A 15727-nucleotide genomic window follows, 5' to 3' on the forward strand; every position below is an offset into this window, starting at 1 on the left:
AATATAGATAATGAACTGTTATTTATTGCTAAACCACATAGAACATACATTAATGGTTCTAAGTTTTAACACTAAGAATGAAAATCTCATTTGTATTGATTTTTTTGTGATATTTGTTTCTTCATGTCGATAATATATAAATATACCTTATGGGTAAACAGCTGAAAATAAGCTTTCAAACTATCTGGGGTTCACTGACATTACCAATTCTTCATATGCTTGTCCCCCAGCCCAGCATGAACAGCGGCCTGTTAGCTCAGTTGGTTAGAGCGTGGTGCTAATAACGCCAAGGTCACAGGTTCGATCCCTGTACAGGCCAAGTTTCTGTGTTAAATAAAAGATGCTTTTTCTTCTGTCTCTTTTTTATCTGTATATCTCTTTGGAGCAAGAGCTGCTAGAATCATTAGTTGAATCAATTTGATATAGATGTGGAATTATATATTAATGTTAAAGTGCCTTGAACATCCATTAATGGTTGTAAGTTCTAACACTAAGTAACTAAATCTCTCATTTATTACAAGCATTTTCTTCTGTCTGATGTTTATCTCTATATTTCCTTTGAGCAGAAGCTGATAGAATGAGTAGATGAATTAATTTAATATAGATGATAAACTGTTATTTATTGCTAAACCACATAGAAAATACATTAATGGTTCTAAGTTTTAACACTAAGAATGAAAATCTCATTTGTATTGATTTTTTTGTGATATTTGTTTCTTCATGTCGATAATATATAAATATACCTTATGGGTAAACAGCTGAAAATAAGCTTTCAAACTATCTGGGGTTCACTGACATTAGCAATTCTTCATATGCTTGTCCCCCAGGCCAGCACGAACGGCGGCCTGTTAGCTCAGTTGGTTAGAGCGTGGTGCTAATAACGCCAAGGTCACAGGTTCGATCCCTGTACAGGCCAAGTTTCTGTGTTAAAAAAAAGATGCTTTTTCTTGTGTCTCTTTGTTAACTGTATATCTCTTTGGAGCAAGAGCTGCTAGAATCATTAGTTGAATCAATTTGATATAGATGTGGAATTATATATTAATGTTAAAGTGCCTTGAACATCCATTAATGGTTGTAAGTTCTAACACTAAGTAACTAAATCTCTCATTTATTACAAGCATTTTCTTCTGTCTGATGTTTATCTCTATATTTCCTTTGAGCAGGAGCTGATAGAATGAGTAGATGAATTAATTTAATATAGATGATGAACTGTTATTTATTGCTAAACCACATAGAACATACATTAATGGTTCTAAGTTTTAACACTAAGAATGAAAATCTCATTTGTATTGATTTTTTTGTGATATTTGTTTCTTCATGTCGATAATATATAAATATACCTTATGGGTAAACAGCTGAAAATAAGCTTTCAAACTATCTGGGGTTCACTGGCATTAGCAATTCTTCATATGCTTGTCCCCCAGCCCAGCACAAACAGCGGCCTGTTAGCTCAGTTGGTTAGAGCATGGTGCTAATAACGCCAAGGTCACAGGTTCGATCCCTGTACAGGCCAAGTTTCTGTGTTAAAAAAAAGATGCTTTTTCTTGTGTCTCTTTGTTAACTGTATATCTCTTTGGAGCAAGAGCTGCTAGAATCATTAGTTGAATCAATTTGATATAGATGTGGAATTATATATTAATGTTAAAGTGCCTTGAACATCCATTAATGGTTGTAAGTTCTAACACTAAGTAACTAAATCTCTCATTTATTACAAGCATTTTCTTCTGTCTGATGTTTAGCTCTATATTTCCTTTGAGCAGGAGCTGATAGAATGAGTAGATGAATTAATTTAATATAGATGATGAACTGTTATTTATTGCTAAACCACATAGAACATACATTAATGGTTCTAAGTTTTAACACTAAGAATGAAAATCTCATTTGTATTGATTTTTTTGTGATATTTGTTTCTTCATGTCGATAATATATAAATATACCTTATGGGTAAACAGCTGAAAATAAGCTTTCAAACTATCTGGGGTTCACTGACATTAGCAATTCTTCATATGCTTGTCCCCCATGACTGTGCACACAGTGGCCTGTTAGCTCAGTTGGTTAGAGCGTGGTGCTAATAATGCCAAGGTCACAGGTTCGATCCCTGTACATGCCAGGTGTCTGAGTTAAAAGAATGCTTTTTCTTATCTCTCATTGTTAACTGTATACCTCTTTGGAGCAAGAGCTGCTAGAAAGATTCGATTAATACATTTTATATAGATGTGGAATTACATATTAATGTTAAAGTGCCTTGAACATCCATTAATGGTTCAAAGTTCTAACACTAAGTAATTAATCTCCCATTTATTACAAGTAATTTAGGAAAGTCTAGTTTTGATTTTTTGATAATGCTTAAAGACACCATGAATGTAAACAGCTGAATATAAGATTTCCATCTATCTCGGGTTAACAATCAGTAGCACTTCATCATCTGTTATTTCTTCAGTAGTATGCTATAAATATAGTAAGCCTATTATCTGATTCTGTTAGAACATGAAGTTAAAAATGCCAAGAACATACTTTCTACCACTCTCCAAGCAAACACTTAACGCTGCTTTAATGTTGAAATAAATGCATTTTCTTCTGTATCTTGTTTAAATCTATATTTCCTTTGAGCAGAAGCTGATAGAATGAGTAGATGAATTAATTTAATATAGATGATGAACTGTTATTTATTGCTAAACCACATGGAAAATACATTAATGGTTCTAAGTTTTAACACTAAGAATGAAAATCTCATTTGTATTGATTTTTTTGTGATATTTGTTTCTTCATGTCGATAATATATAAATATACCTTATGGGTAAACAGCTGAAAATAAGCTTTCAAACTATCTGGGGTTCACTGACATTAGCAGTTCTTTATATGCTTGTCCCCCAGCCCAGCACGAACAGCGGCCTGTTAGCTCAGTTGGTTAGAGCGTGGTGCTAATAACGCCAAGGTCACAGGTTCGATCCCTGTACAGGCCAAGTTTCTGTGTTAAATAAAAGATTCTTTTTCTTCTGTCTCTTTGTTATCTGTATATCTCTTTGGAGCAAGAGCTGCTAGAATCATTAGTTGAATCAATTTGATATAGATGTGGAATTATATATTAATGTTAAAGTGCCTTGAACATCCATTAATGGTTGTAAGTTCTAACACTAAGTAACTAAATCTCTCATTTATTACAAGCATTTTCTTCTGTCTGATGTTTATCTCTATATTTCCTTTGAGCAGAAGCTGATAGAATGAGTAGATGAATTAATTTAATATAGATGATAAACTGTTATTTATTGCTAAACCACATAGAAAATACATTAATGGTTCTAAGTTTTAACACTAAGAATGAAAATCTCATTTGTATTGATTTTTTTGTGATATTTGTTTCTTCATGTCGATAATATATAAATATACCTTATGGGTAAACAGCTGAAAATAAGCTTTCAAACTATCTGGGGTTCACTGACATTAGCAATTCTTCATATGCTTGTCCCCCAGGCCAGCACGAACGGCGGCCTGTTAGCTCAGTTGGTTAGAGCGTGGTGCTAATAACGCCAAGGTCACAGGTTCGATCCCTGTACAGGCCAAGTTTCTGTGTTAAAAAAAAGATGCTTTTTCTTGTGTCTCTTTGTTAACTGTATATCTCTTTGGAGCAAGAGCTGCTAGAATCATTAGTTGAATCAATTTGATATAGATGTGGAATTATATATTAATGTTAAAGTGCCTTGAACATCCATTAATGGTTGTAAGTTCTAACACTAAGTAACTAAATCTCTCATTTATTACAAGCATTTTCTTCTGTCTGATGTTTATCTCTATATTTCCTTTGAGCAGGAGCTGATAGAATGAGTAGATGAATTAATTTAATATAGATGATGAACTGTTATTTATTGCTAAACCACATAGAACATACATTAATGGTTCTAAGTTTTAACACTAAGAATGAAAATCTCATTTGTATTGATTTTTTTGTGATATTTGTTTCTTCATGTCGATAATATATAAATATACCTTATGGGTAAACAGCTGAAAATAAGCTTTCAAACTATCTGGGGTTCACTGGCATTAGCAATTCTTCATATGCTTGTCCCCCAGCCCAGCACAAACAGCGGCCTGTTAGCTCAGTTGGTTAGAGCGTGGTGCTAATAACGCCAAGGTCACAGGTTCGATCCCTGTACAGGCCAAGTTTCTGTGTTAAAAAAAAGATGCTTTTTCTTGTGTCTCTTTGTTAACTGTATATCTCTTTGGAGCAAGAGCTGCTAGAATCATTAGTTGAATCAATTTGATATAGATGTGGAATTATATATTAATGTTAAAGTGCCTTGAACATCCATTAATGGTTGTAAGTTCTAACACTAAGTAACTAAATCTCTCATTTATTACAAGCATTTTCTTCTGTCTGATGTTTAGCTCTATATTTCCTTTGAGCAGGAGCTGATAGAATGAGTAGATGAATTAATTTAATATAGATGATGAACTGTTATTTATTGCTAAACCACATAGAACATACATTAATGGTTCTAAGTTTTAACACTAAGAATGAAAATCTCATTTGTATTGATTTTTTTGTGATATTTGTTTCTTCATGTCGATAATATATAAATATACCTTATGGGTAAACAGCTGAAAATAAGCTTTCAAACTATCTGGGGTTCACTGACATTAGCAATTCTTCATATGCTTGTCCCCCATGACTGTGCACACGGTGGCCTGTTAGCTCAGTTGGTTAGAGCGTGGTGCTAATAATGCCAAGGTCACAGGTTCGATCCCTGTACATGCCAGGTGTCTGAGTTAAAAGAATGCTTTTTCTTATCTCTCATTGTTAACTGTATACCTCTTTGGAGCAAGAGCTGCTAGAAAGATTCGATTAATAAATTTTATATAGATGTGGAATTACATATTAATGTTAAACTGCCTTGAACATCCATTAATGGTTCAAAGTTCTAACACTAAGTAATTAATCTCCCATTTATTACAAGTAATTTAGGAAAGTCTAGTTTTGATTTTTTGATAATGCTTAAAGACACCATGAATGTAAACAGCTGAATATAAGATTTCCATCTATCTCGGGTTAACAATCAGTAGCACTTCATCATCTGTTATTTCTTCAGTAGTATGCTATAAATATAGTAAGCCTATTATCTGATTCTGTTAGAACATGAAGTTAAAAATGCCAAGAACATACTTTCTACCACTCTCCAAGAAAACACTTAACGCTGCTTTAATGTTGAAATAGATGCATTTTCTTCTGTATCTTGTTTAAATCTATATTTCCTTTGAGCAGAAGCTGATAGAATGAGTAGATGAATTAATTTAATATAGATGATGAACTGTTATTTATTGCTAAACCACATGGAAAATACATTAATGGTTCTAAGTTTTAACACTAAGATTGAAAATCTCATTTGTATTGATTTTTTTGTGATATTTGTTTCTTCATGTCGATAATACATAAATATACCTTATGGGTGAACAGCTGAAAATAAGCTTTCAAACTATCTGGGGTTCACTGACATTAGCAATTCTTCATATGCTTGTCCCCCAGCCCAGCACGAACGGCGGCCTGTTAGCTCAGTTGGTTAGAGCGTGGTGCTAATAACGCCAAGGTCACAGGTTCGATCCCTGTACAGGCCAAGTTTCTGTGTTAAATAAAAGATGCTTTTTCTTCTGTCTCTTTGTTATCTGTATATCTCTTTGGAGCAAGAGCTGCTAGAATCATTAGTTGAATCAATTTGATATAGATGTGGAATTATATGTTAATGTTAAAGTGCCTTGAACATCCATTAATGGTTGTAAGTTCTAACACTAAGTAACTAAATCTCTCATTTATTACAAGCATTTTCTTCTGTCTGATGTTTATCTCTATATTTCCTTTGAGCAGAAGCTGATAGAATGAGTAGATGAATTAATTTAATATAGATGATAAACTGTTATTTATTGCTAAACCACATAGAAAATACATTAATGGTTCTAAGTTTTAACACTAAGAATGAAAATCTCATTTGTATTGATTTTTTTGTGATATTTGTTTCTTCATGTCGATAATATATAAATATACCTTATGGGTAAACAGCTGAAAATAAGCTTTCAAACTATCTGGGGTTCACTGACATTAGCAATTCTTCATATGCTTGTCCCCCAGGCCAGCACGAACGGCGGCCTGTTAGCTCAGTTGGTTAGAGCGTGGTGCTAATAACGCCAAGGTCACAGGTTCGATCACTGTACAGGCCAAGTTTCTGTGTTAAAAAAAAGATGCTTTTTCTTGTGTCTCTTTGTTAACTGTATATCTCTTTGGAGCAAGAGCTGCTAGAATCATTAGTTGAATCAATTTGATATAGATGTGGAATTATATATTAATGTTAAAGTGCCTTGAACATCCATTAATGGTTGTAAGTTCTAACACTAAGTAACTAAATCTCTCATTTATTACAAGCATTTTCTTCTGTCTGATGTTTATCTCTATATTTCCTTTGAGCAGAAGCTGATAGAATGAGTAGATGAATTAATTTAATATAGATGATGAACTGTTATTTATTGCTAAACCACATGGAAAATACATTAATGGTTCTAAGTTTTAACACTAAGAATGAAAATCTCATTTGTATTGATTATTTTGTGATATTTGTTTCTTCATGTCGATAATATATAAATATACCTTATGGGTAAACAGCTGAAAATAAGCTTTCAAACTATCTGGGGTTCACTGACATTAGCAATTCTTCATATGCTTGTCCCCCAGCCCAGCACGAACGGCGGCCTGTTAGCTCAGTTGGTTAGAGCGTGGTGCTAATAACGCCAATGTCACAGGTTCGATCCCTGTACAGGCCAAGTTTCTGTGTTAAATAAAAGAAGCTTTTTCTTCTGTCTCTTTGTTATCTGTATATCTCTTTGGAGCAAGAGCTGCTAGAATCATTAGTTGAATCAATTTGATATAGATGTGGAATTATATATTAATGTTAAAGTGCCTTGAACATCCATTAATGGTTGTAAGTTCTAACACTAAGTAACTAAATCTCTCATTTATTACAAGCATTTTCTTCTGTCTGATGTTTATCTCTATATTTCCTTTGAGCAGGAGCTGATAGAATGAGTAGATGAATTAATTTAATATAGATGATGAACTGTTATTTATTGCTAAACCACATGGAAAATACATTAATGGTTCTAAGTTTTAACACTAAGATTGAAAATCTCATTTGTATTGATTTTTTTGTGATATTTGTTTCTTCATGTCGATAATATATAAATATACCTTATGGGTAAACAGCTGAAAATAAGCTTTCAAACTATCTGGGGTTCACTGACATTAGCAATTCTTCATATGCTTGTCCCCCAGCCCAGCACGAACGGCGGCCTGTTAGCTCAGTTGGTTAGAGCGTGGTGCTAATAACGCCAAGGTCACAGGTTCGATCCCTGTACAGGCCAAGTTTCTGTGTTCAATAAAAGATGCTTTTTCTTGTGTCTCTTTGTTATCTGTATATCTCTTTGGAGCAAGAGCTGCTAGAATGATTAGTTGAATCAATTTGATATAGATGTGGAATTATATATTAATGTTAAAGTGCCTTGAACATCCATTAATGGTTCAAAGTTCTAACACCAAATAATTAATCTCCCATTTATTACAAGTAATTTAGGAAAGTCTAGTTTTGATTTTTTGATAATGCTTAAAGACACCATGAATGTAAACAGCTGAATATAAGATTTCCATCTATCTCGGATTAACAATCAGTAGCACTTCATCATCTGTTATTTCTTCAGTAGTATGCTATAAATATAGTAAGCCTATTATCTGATTCTGTTAGAACATGAAGTTAAAAATGCCAAGAACATACTTTCTACCACTCTCCAAGCAAACACTTAACGCTGCTTTAATGTTGAAATAAATGCATTTTCTTCTGTATCTTGTTTAAATCTATATTTCCTTTGAGCAGAAGCTGATAGAATGAGTAGATGAATTAATTTAATATAGATGATGAACTGTTATTTATTGCTAAACCACATGGAAAATACATTAATGGTTCTAAGTTTTAACACTAAGAATGAAAATCTCATTTGTATTGATTTTTTTGTGATATTTGTTTCTTCATGTCGATAATATATAAATATACCTTATGGGTAAACAGCTGAAAATAAGCTTTCAAACTATCTGGGGTTCACTGACATTAGCAGTTCTTCATATGCTTGTCCCCCAGCCCAGCATGAACAGCGGCCTGTTAGCTCAGTTGGTTAGAGCGTGGTGCTAATAACGCCAAGGTCACAGGTTCGATCCCTGTACAGGCCAAGTTTCTGTGTTAAATAAAAGATGCTTTTTCTTCTGTCTCTTTGTTATCTGTATATCTCTTTGGAGCAAGAGCTGCTAGAATCATTAGTTGAATCAATTTGATATAGATGTGGAATTATATATTAATGTTAAAGTGCCTTGAACATCCATTAATGGTTGTAAGTTCTAACACTAAGTAACTAAATCTCTCATTTATTACAAGCATTTTCTTCTGTCTGATGTTTATCTCTATATTTCCTTTGAGCAGAAGCTGATAGAATGAGTAGATGAATTAATTTAATATAGATGATAAACTGTTATTTATTGCTAAACCACATAGAAAATACATTAATGGTTCTAAGTTTTAACACTAAGAATGAAAATCTCATTTGTATTGATTTTTTTGTGATATTTGTTTCTTCATGTCGATAATATATAAATATACCTTATGGGTAAACAGCTGAAAATAAGCTTTCAAACTATCTGGGGTTCACTGACATTAGCAATTCTTCATATGCTTGTCCCCCAGCCCAGCACGAACAGCGGCCTGTTAGCTCAGTTGGTTAGAGCGTGGTGCTAATAACGCCAAGGTCACAGGTTCGATCCCTGTACAGGCCAAGTTTCTGTGTTAAAAAAAAGATGCTTTTTCTTGTGTCTCTTTGTTAACTGTATATCTCTTTGGAGCAAGAGCTGCTAGAATCATTAGTTGAATCAATTTGATATAGATGTGGAATTATATATTAATGTTAAAGTGCCTTGAACATCCATTAATGGTTGTAAGTTCTAACACTAAGTAACTTAATCTCTCATTTATTACAAGCATTTTCTTCTGTCTGATGTTTATCTCTATATTTCCTTTGAGCAGGAGCTGATAGAATGAGTAGATGAATTAATTTAATATAGATGATGAACTGTTATTTATTGCTAAACCACATAGAACATATATTAATGGTTCTAAGTTTTAACACCTAGAATGAAAATCTCATTTGTATTGATTTTTTTGTGATATTTGTTTCTTCATGTCGATAATATATAAATATACCTTATGGGTAAACAGCTGAAAATAAGCTTTCAAACTATCTGGGGTTCACTGACATTAGCAGCTCTGCATATGCTTGTCCCCCAGCACAGCACCAACAGCGGCCTGTTAGCTCAGTTGGTTAGAGCGTGGTGCTAATAACGCCAAGGTCACAGGTTCGATCCCTGTACAGGCCAAGTTTCTGTGTTAAATAAAAGATGCTTTTTCTTCTGTCTCTTTGTTATCTGTATATCTCTTTGGAGCAAGAGCTGCTAGAATCATTAGTTGAATCAATTTGATATAGATGTGGAATTATATATTAATGTTAAAGTGCCTTGAACATCCATTAATGGTTGTAAGTTCTAACACTAAGTAACTAAATCTCTCATTTATTACAAGCATTTTCTTCTGTCTGATGTTTATCTCTATATTTCCTTTGAGCAGAAGCTGATAGAATGAGTAGATGAATTAATTTAATATAGATGATAAACTGTTATTTATTGCTAAACCACATAGAAAATACATTAATGGTTCTAAGTTTTAACACTAAGAATGAAAATCTCATTTGTATTGATTTTTTTGTGATATTTGTTTCTTCATGTCGATAATATATAAATATACCTTATGGGTAAACAGCTGAAAATAAGCTTTCAAACTATCTGGGGTTCACTGACATTAGCAATTCTTCATATGCTTGTCCCCCAGCCCAGCACAAACGGCGGCCTGTTAGCTCAGTTGGTTAGAGCGTGGTGCTAATAACGCCAAGGTCACAGGTTCGATCCCTGTACAGGCCAAGTTTCTGTGTTAAAAAAAAGATGCTTTTTCTTGTGTCTCTTTGTTAACTGTATATCTCTTTGGAGCAAGAGCTGCTAGAATCATTAGTTGAATCAATTTGATATAGATGTGGAATTATATATTAATGTTAAAGTGCCTTGAACATCCATTAATGGTTGTAAGTTCTAACACTAAGTAACTAAATCTCTCATTTATTACAAGCATTTTCTTCTGTCTGATGTTTATCTCTATATTTCCTTTGAGCAGGAGCTGATAGAATGAGTAGATGAATTAATTTAATATAGATAATGAACTGTTATTTATTGCTAAACCACATAGAACATACATTAATGGTTCTAAGTTTTAACACTAAGAATGAAAATCTCATTTGTATTGATTTTTTTGTGATATTTGTTTCTTCATGTCGATAATATATAAATATACCTTATGGGTAAACAGCTGAAAATAAGCTTTCAAACTATCTGGGGTTCACTGACATTAGCAGTTCTTCATATGCTTGTCCCCCAGCCCAGCACGAACAGCGGCCTGTTAGCTCAGTTGGTTAGAGCGTGGTGCTAATAACGCCAAGGTCACAGGTTCGATCCCTGTACAGGCCAAGTTTCTGTGTTAAATAAAAGATGCTTTTTCTTCTGTCTCTTTGTTATCTGTATATCTCTTTGGAGCAAGAGCTGCTAGAATCATTAGTTGAATCAATTTGATATAGATGTGGAATTATATATTAATGTTAAAGTGCCTTGAACATCCATTAATGGTTGTAAGTTCTAACACTAAGTAACTAAATCTCTCATTTATTACAAGCATTTCCTTCTGTCTGATGTTTATCTCTATATTTCCTTTGAGCAGAAGCTGATAGAATGAGTAGATGAATTAATTTAATATAGATGATAAACTGTTATTTATTGCTAAACCACATAGAAAATACATTAATGGTTCTAAGTTTTAACACTAAGAATGAAAATCTCATTTGTATTGATTTTTTTGTGATATTTGTTTCTTCATGTCGATAATATATAAATATACCTTATGGGTAAACAGCTGAAAATAAGCTTTCAAACTATCTGGGGTTCACTGACATTAGCAATTCTTCATATGCTTGTCCCCCAGCCCAGCACGAACGGCGGCCTGTTAGCTCAGTTGGTTAGAGCGTGGTGTTAATAACGCCAAGGTCACAGGTTCGATCCCTGTACAGGCCAAGTTTCTGTGTTAAAAAAAAGATGCTTTTTCTTGTGTCTCTTTGTTAACTGTATATCTCTTTGGAGCAAGAGCTGCTAGAATCATTAGTTGAATCAATTTGATATAGATGTGGAATTATATATTAATGTTAAAGTGCCTTGAACTTCCATTAATGGTTGTAAGTTCTAACACTAAGTAACTAAATCTCTCATTTATTACAAGCATTTTCTTCTGTCTGATGTTTATCTCTATATTTCCTTTGAGCAGGAGCTGATAGAATGAGTAGATGAATTAATTTAATATAGATGATGAACTGTTATTTATTGCTAAACCACATAGAACATACATTAATGGTTCTAAGTTTTAACACTAAGAATGAAAATCTCATTTGTATTGATTTTTTTGTGATATTTGTTTCTTCATGTCGATAATATATAAATATACCTTATGGGTAAACAGCTGAAAATAAGCTTTCAAACTATCTGGGGTTCACTGACATTAGCAGTTCTGCATATGCTTGTCCCCCAGCACAGCACGAACGGCGGCCTGTTAGCTCAGTTGGTTAGAGCGTGGTGCTAATAACGCCAAGGTCACAGGTTCGATCCCTGTACAGGCCAAGTTTCTGTGTTAAAAAAAAGATGCTTTTTCTTGTGTCTCTTTGTTAACTGTATATCTCTTTGGAGCAAGAGCTGCTAGTAGTTGAATCAATTTGATATAGATGTGGAATTATATATTAATGTTAAAGTGCCTTGAACATCCATTAATGGTTGTAAGTTCTAACACTAAGTAACTAAATCTCTCATTTATTACAAGCATTTTCTTCTGTCTGATGTTTATCTCTATATTTCCTTTGAGCAGGAGCTGATAGAATGAGTAGATGAATTAATTTAATATAGATGATGAACTGTTATGTATTGCTAAACCACATGGAAAATACATTAATGGTTCTAAGTTTTAACACTAAGATTGAAAATCTCATTTGTATTGATTTTTTTGTGATATTTGTTTCTTCATGTCGATAATATATAAATATACCTTATGGGTAAACAGCTGAAAATAAGCTTTCAAACTATCTGGGGTTCACTGACATTAGCAATTCTTCATATGCGTGTCCCCCAGCCCAGCACGAACGGCGGCCTGTTAGCTCAGTTGGTTAGAGCGTGGTGCCAATAACGCCAAGGTCACAGGTTCGATCCCTGTACAGGCCAAGTTTCTGTGGTCAATAAAAGATGCTTTTTCTTGTGTCTCTTTGTTATCTGTATATCTCTTTGGAGCAAGAGCTGCTAGAATGATTAGTTGAATCAATTTGATATAGATGTGGAATTATATATTAATAATAAAGTGCCTTGAACATCCATTAATGGTTCAAAGTTCTAACACTAAGTAATTAATCTCCCATTTATTACAAGTAATTTAGGAAAGTCTAGTTTTGATTTTTTGATAATGCTTAAAGACACCATGAATGTAAACAGCTGAATATAAGATTTCCATCTATCTCGGGTTAACAATCAGTAGCACTTCATCATCTGTTATTTCTTCAGTAGTATGCTATAAATATAGTAAGCCTATTATCTGATTCTGTTAGAACATGAAGTTAAAAATGCCAAGAACATACTTTCTACCACTCTCCAAGCAAACACTTAACGCTGCTTTAATGTTGAAATAAATGCATTTTCTTCTGTATCTTGTTTAAATCTATATTTCCTTTGAGCAGAAGCTGATAGAATGAGTAGATGAATTAATTTAATATAGATGATGAACTGTTATTTATTGCTAAACCACATGGAAAATACATTAATGGTTCTAAGTTTTAACACTAAGAATGAAAATCTCATTTGTATTGATTTTTTTGTGATATTTGTTTCTTCATGTCGATAATATATAAATATACCTTATGGGTAAACAGCTGAAAATAAGCTTTCAAACTATCTGGGGTTCACTGACATTAGCAATTCTTCATATGCTTGTCCCCCAGGCCAGCACGAACGGCGGCCTGTTAGCTCAGTTGGTTAGAGCGTGGTGCTAATAACGCCAAGGTCACAGGTTCGATCCCTGTACAGGCCAAGTTTCTGTGTTAAAAAAAAGATGCTTTTTCTTGTGTCTCTTTGTTAACTGTATATCTCTTTGGAGCAAGAGCTGCTAGAATCATTAGTTGAATCAATTTGATATAGATGTGGAATTATATATTAATGTTAAAGTGCCTTGAACATCCATTAATGGTTGTAAGTTCTAACACTAAGTAACTAAATCTCTCATTTATTACAAGCATTTTCTTCTGTCTGATGTTTATCTCTATATTTCCTTTGAGCAGAAGCTGATAGAATGAGTAGATGAATTAATTTAATATAGATGATAAACTGTTATTTATTGCTAAACCACATAGAAAATACATTAATGGTTCTAAGTTTTAACACTAAGAATGAAAATCTCATTTGTATTGATTTTTTTGTGATATTTGTTTCTTCATGTCGATAATATATAAATATACCTTATGGGTAAACAGCTGAAAATAAGCTTTCAAACTATCTGGGGTTCACTGACATTAGCAATTCTTCATATGCTTGTCCCCCAGCCCAGCACGAACAGCGGCCTGTTAGCTCAGTTGGTTAGAGCGTGGTGCTAATAACGCCAAGGTCACAGGTTCGATCCCTGTACAGGCCAAGTTTCTGTGTTAAAAAAAAGATGCTTTTTCTTGTGTCTCTTTGTTAACTGTATATCTCTTTGGAGCAAGAGCTGCTAGAATCATTAGTTGAATCAATTTGATATAGATGTGGAATTATATATTAATGTTAAAGTGCCTTGAACATCCATTAATGGTTGTAAGTTCTAACACTAAGTAACTTAATCTCTCATTTATTACAAGCATTTTCTTCTGTCTGATGTTTATCTCTATATTTCCTTTGAGCAGGAGCTGATAGAATGAGTAGATGAATTAATTTAATATAGATGATGAACTGTTATTTATTGCTAAACCACATAGAACATATATTAATGGTTCTAAGTTTTAACACCTAGAATGAAAATCTCATTTGTATTGATTTTTTAGTGATATTTGTTTCTTCATGTCGATAATATATAAATATACCTTATGGGTAAACAGCTGAAAATAAGCTTTCAAACTATCTGGGGTTCACTGACATTAGCAGCTCTGCATATGCTTGTCCCCCAGCACAGCACCAACAGCGGCCTGTTAGCTCAGTTGGTTAGAGCGTGGTGCTAATAACGCCAAGGTCACAGGTTCGATCCCTGTACAGGCCAAGTTTCTGTGTTAAATAAAAGATGCTTTTTCTTCTGTCTCTTTGTTATCTGTATATCTCTTTGGAGCAAGAGCTGCTAGAATCATTAGTTGAATCAATTTGATATAGATGTGGAATTATATATTAATGTTAAAGTGCCTTGAACATCCATTAATGGTTGTAAGTTCTAACACTAAGTAACTAAATCTCTCATTTATTACAAGCATTTTCTTCTGTCTGATGTTTATCTCTATATTTCCTTTGAGCAGAAGCTGATAGAATGAGTAGATGAATTAATTTAATATAGATGATAAACTGTTATTTATTGCTAAACCACATAGAAAATACATTAATGGTTCTAAGTTTTAACACTAAGAATGAAAATCTCATTTGTATTGATTTTTTTGTGATATTTGTTTCTTCATGTCGATAATATATAAATATACCTTATGGGTAAACAGCTGAAAATAAGCTTTCAAACTATCTGGGGTTCACTGACATTAGCAATTCTTCATATGCTTGTCCCCCAGCCCAGCACAAACGGCGGCCTGTTAGCTCAGTTGGTTAGAGCGTGGTGCTAATAACGCCAAGGTCACAGGTTCGATCCCTGTACAGGCCAAGTTTCTGTGTTAAAAAAAAGATGCTTTTTCTTGTGTCTCTTTGTTAACTGTATATCTCTTTGGAGCAAGAGCTGCTAGAATCATTAGTTGAATCAATTTGATATAGATGTGGAATTATATATTAATGTTAAAGTGCCTTGAACATCCATTAATGGTTGTAAGTTCTAACACTAAGTAACTAAATCTCTCATTTATTACAAGCATTTTCTTCTGTCTGATGTTTATCTCTATATTTCCTTTGAGCAGGAGCTGATAGAATGAGTAGATGAATTAATTTAATATAGATAATGAACTGTTATTTATTGCTAAACCACATAGAACATACATTAATGGTTCTAAGTTTTAACACTAAGAATGAAAATCTCATTTGTATTGATTTTTTTGTGATATTTGTTTCTTCATGTCGATAATATATAAATATACCTTATGGGTAAACAGCTGAAAATAAGCTTTCAAACTATCTGGGGTTCACTGACATTAGCAGTTCTTCATATGCTTGTCCCCCAGCCCAGCACGAACAGCGGCCTGTTAGCTCAGTTGGTTAGAGCGTGGTGCTAATAACGCCAAGGTCACAGGTTCGATCCCTGTACAGGCCAAGTTTCTGTGTTAAATAAAAGATGCTTTTTCTTCTGTCTCTTTGTTATCTGTATAT

The 15727-nt window shown here is 33.4% G+C and overlaps 18 non-coding genes across 18 annotated transcripts; all 18 read left to right on the forward strand.

Moving 5' to 3' along the window:
• Window positions 1-245: 245 nt before the first annotated feature.
• TRNAI-AAU (transfer RNA isoleucine (anticodon AAU)) lies at window positions 246-319 on the forward strand. The gene has a single exon. It is a non-coding gene; the product is annotated as a tRNA-Ile (tRNA).
• A 523-nt stretch (window positions 320-842) lies between these two features.
• Window positions 843-916, forward strand: TRNAI-AAU (transfer RNA isoleucine (anticodon AAU)). Its single transcript has one exon. It is a non-coding gene; the product is annotated as a tRNA-Ile (tRNA).
• Window positions 917-2889: 1973 nt separating this feature from the next.
• On the forward strand, window positions 2890-2963 carry TRNAI-AAU (transfer RNA isoleucine (anticodon AAU)). The gene has a single exon. It is a non-coding gene; the product is annotated as a tRNA-Ile (tRNA).
• A 523-nt stretch (window positions 2964-3486) lies between these two features.
• TRNAI-AAU (transfer RNA isoleucine (anticodon AAU)) lies at window positions 3487-3560 on the forward strand. The gene has a single exon. It is a non-coding gene; the product is annotated as a tRNA-Ile (tRNA).
• Window positions 3561-4083: 523 nt separating this feature from the next.
• TRNAI-AAU (transfer RNA isoleucine (anticodon AAU)) lies at window positions 4084-4157 on the forward strand. Its single transcript has one exon. It is a non-coding gene; the product is annotated as a tRNA-Ile (tRNA).
• Window positions 4158-5533: 1376 nt separating this feature from the next.
• TRNAI-AAU (transfer RNA isoleucine (anticodon AAU)) lies at window positions 5534-5607 on the forward strand. Its single transcript has one exon. It is a non-coding gene; the product is annotated as a tRNA-Ile (tRNA).
• A 1717-nt stretch (window positions 5608-7324) lies between these two features.
• On the forward strand, window positions 7325-7398 carry TRNAI-AAU (transfer RNA isoleucine (anticodon AAU)). Its single transcript has one exon. It is a non-coding gene; the product is annotated as a tRNA-Ile (tRNA).
• A 782-nt stretch (window positions 7399-8180) lies between these two features.
• On the forward strand, window positions 8181-8254 carry TRNAI-AAU (transfer RNA isoleucine (anticodon AAU)). The gene has a single exon. It is a non-coding gene; the product is annotated as a tRNA-Ile (tRNA).
• Window positions 8255-8777: 523 nt separating this feature from the next.
• TRNAI-AAU (transfer RNA isoleucine (anticodon AAU)) lies at window positions 8778-8851 on the forward strand. The gene has a single exon. It is a non-coding gene; the product is annotated as a tRNA-Ile (tRNA).
• A 523-nt stretch (window positions 8852-9374) lies between these two features.
• On the forward strand, window positions 9375-9448 carry TRNAI-AAU (transfer RNA isoleucine (anticodon AAU)). Its single transcript has one exon. It is a non-coding gene; the product is annotated as a tRNA-Ile (tRNA).
• Window positions 9449-9971: 523 nt separating this feature from the next.
• Window positions 9972-10045, forward strand: TRNAI-AAU (transfer RNA isoleucine (anticodon AAU)). The gene has a single exon. It is a non-coding gene; the product is annotated as a tRNA-Ile (tRNA).
• A 523-nt stretch (window positions 10046-10568) lies between these two features.
• TRNAI-AAU (transfer RNA isoleucine (anticodon AAU)) lies at window positions 10569-10642 on the forward strand. Its single transcript has one exon. It is a non-coding gene; the product is annotated as a tRNA-Ile (tRNA).
• Window positions 10643-11762: 1120 nt separating this feature from the next.
• Window positions 11763-11836, forward strand: TRNAI-AAU (transfer RNA isoleucine (anticodon AAU)). Its single transcript has one exon. It is a non-coding gene; the product is annotated as a tRNA-Ile (tRNA).
• A 1373-nt stretch (window positions 11837-13209) lies between these two features.
• Window positions 13210-13283, forward strand: TRNAI-AAU (transfer RNA isoleucine (anticodon AAU)). Its single transcript has one exon. It is a non-coding gene; the product is annotated as a tRNA-Ile (tRNA).
• Window positions 13284-13806: 523 nt separating this feature from the next.
• On the forward strand, window positions 13807-13880 carry TRNAI-AAU (transfer RNA isoleucine (anticodon AAU)). The gene has a single exon. It is a non-coding gene; the product is annotated as a tRNA-Ile (tRNA).
• Window positions 13881-14403: 523 nt separating this feature from the next.
• TRNAI-AAU (transfer RNA isoleucine (anticodon AAU)) lies at window positions 14404-14477 on the forward strand. Its single transcript has one exon. It is a non-coding gene; the product is annotated as a tRNA-Ile (tRNA).
• A 523-nt stretch (window positions 14478-15000) lies between these two features.
• On the forward strand, window positions 15001-15074 carry TRNAI-AAU (transfer RNA isoleucine (anticodon AAU)). The gene has a single exon. It is a non-coding gene; the product is annotated as a tRNA-Ile (tRNA).
• Window positions 15075-15597: 523 nt separating this feature from the next.
• TRNAI-AAU (transfer RNA isoleucine (anticodon AAU)) lies at window positions 15598-15671 on the forward strand. The gene has a single exon. It is a non-coding gene; the product is annotated as a tRNA-Ile (tRNA).
• The last annotated feature ends 56 nt before the right edge of the window (window positions 15672-15727 follow it).

The sequence above is a fragment of the Triturus cristatus genome, chromosome 5_1 (genome assembly GCF_964204655.1).
Source record: "Triturus cristatus chromosome 5_1, aTriCri1.1, whole genome shotgun sequence".
NCBI classification, from domain to species: Eukaryota; Metazoa; Chordata; class Amphibia; order Caudata; family Salamandridae; genus Triturus; species Triturus cristatus.